Source organism: Eschscholzia californica, unplaced genomic scaffold, assembly GCF_041429995.1.
Source record: "Eschscholzia californica isolate CP2 unplaced genomic scaffold, dmEscCali1.0.p SCAF_5, whole genome shotgun sequence".
NCBI lineage: Eukaryota > Viridiplantae > Streptophyta > Magnoliopsida > Ranunculales > Papaveraceae > Eschscholzia > Eschscholzia californica.
The window spans coordinates 23,670,529-23,676,576 of NW_028238472.1; the positions used below are offsets into that span (position 1 = coordinate 23,670,529).

Here is a 6,048-nt window from a genome sequence, read left to right on the forward strand (position 1 = left end):
AGGATTTTTGTGATGGTTGTGCATAGTTCTAAGGATCCGAAATTTGTGTAGTCTATTTTGTGTGTCATACTCCTCGAGTCTTTGTCAGTTCATGTAATCTATCAAGGGATGAATATGAAGGCAGATAGTTAAGTAGGTAAATGGAAACGTCTTGTCCTGAGTTTTTTCTTACATCATCTCAAGAAAGTGATTTGAGTAGAACCGTTTCCTTTGGGTGTGTTTCTTTTTATTTTATACCACAAAAAAAAAGCATACTTTTGCATCTTTTTTGGGTGTAATAGTAGATTGTGATGTTAGCTTTTGTGATTTGAATATATAGATATGCTGCTTAAGAATCAGAAACTGTGGAAAGTAGGATTAACAATCTCTTAGTGGGATTATTAGTGATGAAGAATTAGAAGCTAAGGTTTGTTGTTTTCAAAGTTTTATTCCCTTTGTATTAATCAACAAAGTACTATTTCATTAGCTTACTCTTTTGCTTTTTCTATCAAACTTGTACAGGTTGGTATTCAATTATTCATTAGGAATTTAGGATCAAATAACAATCGATTGGATCAAATTGGTGCACCAGCGTATCCACTTCAGAAAGGGTCATAGCAAAAGCCACGGATCTCTGACTTGGGTAGTTGGGTATTCGACTGAGTGAGTGGTAGCTACGAGCATATCCCCATGTAGCTATTGAATTGAATTGCGGATTGGAAATATTGTTAAAAAAAAAATTGTACATTGGAAAGCTATTCTACTTTGATTGCAGCTCTTGAAATTATGAAATCCATAAATGTATAACTCTGTGTACTGATCAATCTGATTTTTGTTCAAATTCTAAACAGGTCCTTAGAAGTGTTGGATTACATATTACACACCCAATGGCGCCCAACGGTTTCTGGTCTCCTGTTAGGACGTAATGATCTTCTAATAATCTATCATGTTATATCAATGGATTTGTTCTTTGGGTGATGACATGAGACCGGGTCGATCGTCGTTGAAGATTATCATTTTTACGGGCAAAATTTGTTTATGCGATAGTTTAATCTAGCTTTTGCTATTAAATTATAACCAACTGATATGTTTTGTGATATTGCTTTTACTATGTCTGCTGATTTTTTTTAGTCATTTTGAGAAGTTGTTCTTAGCTTGATGTTGTAATTTTGTTTAGTGTTTGAGTGTTTTCTATACCTTTATTGTAAATTTTTTGGTTTCTCTTTGATGGAATCACTAAGAAATTACAAATTTGTATTTCAACTTCGAATTTAACGCATACATGCATTGCATTCAATCAAATTAACCGTGCCCGCCCTATGGGGTAAAACATTTTTTTTTTTTTGTTGAAAGCCCTATGGGGTTATACATAGTCTATATAACAAAACACAATATTTTGTGCTGACTGGGACACACCGGAAAATAAATCCAGCCGTTTGTTATGTATTCTATCAAATCTGGACCCTTTGATCTATTACTTGCCTTAAAAAAAAGGATTTGGTTCACACACTCAATGCAAGAAAGTAAACAACACGATGAATCCGGACCGTCTAATTACCATTAGATGAAAATCATTGAAGACGGTGGGGTGAAATCCATTATAAGCATTTATAAATCTCCACCGCCCAATATTTCATCTTCAAATTTGGCCTTTAGATCGTATTCTCTCATCACTTAAAATTGGATTCTTATATTGACTGTTTCTTACATTTAATGAAGGACTATGTTAAATACAAAGAAACGGTAAGAGAGGAGGAAGGTGGACATTAGAAAGCTTCTTGAATCAATGGACACCGCCATTATATTCATCAGTTTTTACCGCATTGATGGAGAAAATGAGGAATACCCTAATTTCATTCTCTTTGATTAAAAAAATGATTATGACATTAGGTAATCTTTTTTTTTTTGTTGAACTATGACATTAGGTAATCTCAAACGGCAAAACCGTTTTCAATTTTTACAGCATTGATGGAGAAAGTAAGGAACATTCTAATTTCATTCCTTTTGATTAAAAAAATGATTATGACATTAGGTAATCAAAGGGAAAAACCGTTTTCTCTACCATTACTTTTGCGTTTTCTCCACTTACACTATTAATTGAGAGAACAATTAATATACAATGCCCTCTTATTTCAATTATAAAAATTCATGGTATACCATTTACTCCATTTTTGTTTTCTATCATGACATCTCTGACTTTTTTTTGTTGAGGTACAAACGAGAAACTAAAACAACTTATACAAATCCTGCGGAAGATCTAATAAAGAAAGCCACATCTATGTTCCTTTGTTTCTTCTACTCCATTTAGCCAACTGATCTGCTTTGTAGTTGCCTACTCTGGGATATGAGTATATAGCACCTTTGTAAAATTGACCTCCAGCTGTTGCGCTTTCTCTATAATCTTTTCCGACTGCCAAGATATGTCTACTTTTTCCTTGTTGAGTTTTTGAACTATAGTAAGGTTATCACTTTCAATATGTATGTAAACAATCTTCTTTTTAAGTGCCCATTGTAAAGCTTTGAGGATCGCTCCGCATTCACACTCTTCAGCGTTTTGTCCCCGAAAAGTGAAAGCTGCTGCTGCAAGGAAATTTGCCTGGTCATCGTGCATAATGCACCCTATCCCCGCCTCATCCTGTACTGCTATAAAGGAAGCATCCACATTAATTTTAATAAAATGATAGACAGGTGGAGACCAACCATTCACCTTTTCAATTTGCTCATGAGTATTTTGTGTTTGCTGAAGATAAGTACTACTTTTGATAGCCTCAATGATTATCATTGGTACATGATCTTTAGACTCAAAACATTTGTCGCATCGTGCTTTCCATATATTCCATAGTATAATCGCAAAACGACTACTAATGTGGTCTTCTATATCTTTCCATGAGATGATGCAGTCTACAAGGTTACAGATATTACTCGCAATAACATTGAAGTGTAGCCAAATCACCTTAGCTAAATCGCAATGTAGACGAACATGAATCATAGTTTCTTGATTTTGACAGAATTCACAATAATAAATATGCCCAATATATTTGTCAATTTTATCTCTCACAGGTAAACTGTTGGTACAACATTTCCAGAGGAATAGTTTGATTTTGGGTAAAATTGGCAAATGCCAAATAAAAGCCCATTCTTTCATATCGTAAGGATAGTGCTCTGTACGTAAATAGTAGTACATGGATTTTATTGTGAACTTACCCGATTTCGTAAGAGACCATCTCGCAATGTCATCCTGCTGATCCTGTATATTAATGCTTAAAATTGCATTGCAAATATCACGATTAAAGCATTGGTATAAAGTATTTGTATCCCATTGATTATTCTTAATAAGTTGATGAACTTTCGTAAGGTTACTATTTTGACTATTGGTCAGAGGGGGAGGGTGATTAGGAATCCAATAATCCTGCCAAATATTAATATTCGTACCTTTATTAATATCCCAAAAGGTCAAATTGGACACTTTCTCAACATAGTTGGATATGGATTTCCAAAGCCAAGAGTGATGGTTTTTAGCCAACTTAGGTTTATGATCTTTGTTGAAATACTTGGCTTTGAGAATAGAAGCCCAAGGAGAACTAGGATTCTTTATGAGACGCCAGACAAGCTTACACAGAAAAGCTTGATTATCTAGAATTGGGTAACGAAAACCAAGACCTCCCAACTTTTTTGGAAGACATATGGCAGACCAGTTAATAGTGTGGATAGATTTGGGTTTTCCCCACCAGAAGGCTCTTTGAAGAGCTTCAATGCGATTACTTATACCTTTAGGAATGGCAAAGCATGACATCTCTGACTGGTATGTCCAACTTCAACAAATAGATTCCCACAAATTTTTTATTTTGCAATTCATAAAGGTAACATTTGGTTATGTTTCTGAATTCTGATTCAATATATTTTCGATAACTACCAAACTGATTTGTATTTTCAAATTTTGCAGGTAACATCTAGCTCCATCTTTGATTCAATACGTTTTTCTGAATTAAGGCTCATTTTTTCTTACTTTAATTCCAATCTTCTACTCGACAAAATAGATCCCTTTGAGTTTTTTCGTCGTTTCTGTTACTTTTGGAGTTTTCTCATTTCTCTTGGTATAAATTGAGATATCATGTATATGTAAAATTGGATTGAGTTTTAGTTTAATCATGGTCGGTTGCTATGATATGAAGGTAACATTTGGTTTTGTTTCTGATTCAATATATTTTCGATAAATATCAAATTGATTTGTGTGAAGAGGTAGGAACCTCTTTGATGATCGACTCGGATGAAGCCGAGGAAGACGAAGAGAGATTGGTCTCGGTGGAACCGAGAGGGACAGCAGGACCTCTCGGGTGAAACCGAGAGGGTGATGATGGAGGTTCTCAGGTGAGACCGAGAGAGATGATTAGAGAACTCGGTTGAAGCCGAGACTTGATCGTGAGTCTTCTCGGTTGGAACCAAGAGATGATGATAGCAAAGTGTTAATCGTGAGAGAGAGAGAGAGAGATAGGTAAATACCTTTTCTTTATTCACAATAACATGGTTTTACATTATGGATCTAATCCTTTATATAGGTTTACAAGAAGGTGTTTAAGAAATATAAAACTATATCTAAGTATGTGTTTATCTAAACTACATCAATCTTGGTTGTAATAGGAATCCTAATTCTACTAGGTTTCCTATAATTAAGTGGACCTAATCCACTCGGTTTAGCCGAGTGGAGTGCACCTTCTAACACTCCCCCTCAAGTTAGAGCGGGAATGGAAGTAACGCCTAACTTGTCAATAATGTTCTTGAACGGTTCTGCTCCAAGTGGTTTAGTGAAGATATCCGCTAACTGGTTGTCTGAAGTGATGAAGTGATGAAGCGAGTGGCAATGACGTTGTCTTTAATCTTCTCACGAACGATGTGGCAATCTATTTCAATATGTTTCGTACGTTCGTGGAATACGGGGTTATCAGCGATATGGAGTGCAGCCCGATTGTCACAGTAAACTGTCATCGGGTCTGTGTGATCAATTCCAAAATCAAGTAATAAATACTTAAGCCATTGTAGTTCACAAGTGAGAATGGCCAAAGCTCGATATTCTGCTTCTGCAGATGATTTTGCAACCGTTGGTTGTTTCTTTGATTTCCAAGAGAGTGGACTATCACCCATCATTGTAAAATATCCTGTAGTTGATCTACGGGTTGAAGGGCAACCTGCCCAATCTGAGTCACAGTATCCTGTGATATGAAGAGAGCTTTTTGCTGATAAGAAGACTCCTTTATCAAGGGTGCCTTTCAAGTATCGTAGAACGCGGTGAGCAGCGTCTAAGTGTACTTGACTAGGTGTCGGCATGAATTGACTAAGATTATTTACTGCAAAGGTGATGTCTGGTCGTGTGACTGTTAGATATAGTAATCGGCCAATGAGTCGGTGGTAGACCGACGGATCCTTTAAAGGAATATTGTCGGTAGGACTAAGACGGAGCTTTTGATCCATAGGAAATTCAGAGGGACGTGCCGCAGTTAGGCCAGAATCTTTTAGAATGTCAAGAGCATATTCCCGTTGACATAGGAAAATGCCTTGCGATGAGCGAGATACTTCGATACCGAGGAAGTACTGTAGACGGCCTAAATCTTTTAGTGAAAAAGATTTGTTAAGAAATAATTTTAACTTGGAAATAGCATTATCATTATTTCCAGTGATGATTATGTCGTCTACGTAGACGAGAACAAAGATTTGAGTGGAGTGCGAACGGAAAGTGAAGAGAGAATAGTCGCTTTTAGACTGTGAAAAACCTCGTTCAATAAGAACGGAGGAGAATTTTAAAAACCATTGACGGGAGGCATGTTTAAGACCGTATAAGGATTTATGAAGACGACATACTTTAGACTCCCCCTGAGATGAAAACCCGGGAGGAAGTTTCATGTAGACTTCTTCATGGAGATCTCCCAGGAGAAAGGCGTTATTGACATTCAACTGGTGGAGAGACCAGCCTTTAACGACGGCAATAGATAGGAGAACACGGACAGTAACGAGTTTTGCGACTGGGGCAAAAGTGTCGTTATAGTCGAGTCCCTGGATTTGGGTGTAACCTTTAGC

General features: G+C 36.5%; 1 long non-coding RNA gene across 1 annotated transcript; it reads left to right on the forward strand.

Moving 5' to 3' along the window:
* Positions 1-287: 287 nt before the first annotated feature.
* LOC147537887 (uncharacterized) lies at positions 288-1,242 on the forward strand. Its single transcript, XR_015226053.1, has 3 exons — positions 288-406; positions 502-642; positions 831-1,242. It is a non-coding gene; the product is annotated as an uncharacterized LOC147537887 (long non-coding RNA).
* The last annotated feature ends 4,806 nt before the right edge of the window (positions 1,243-6,048 follow it).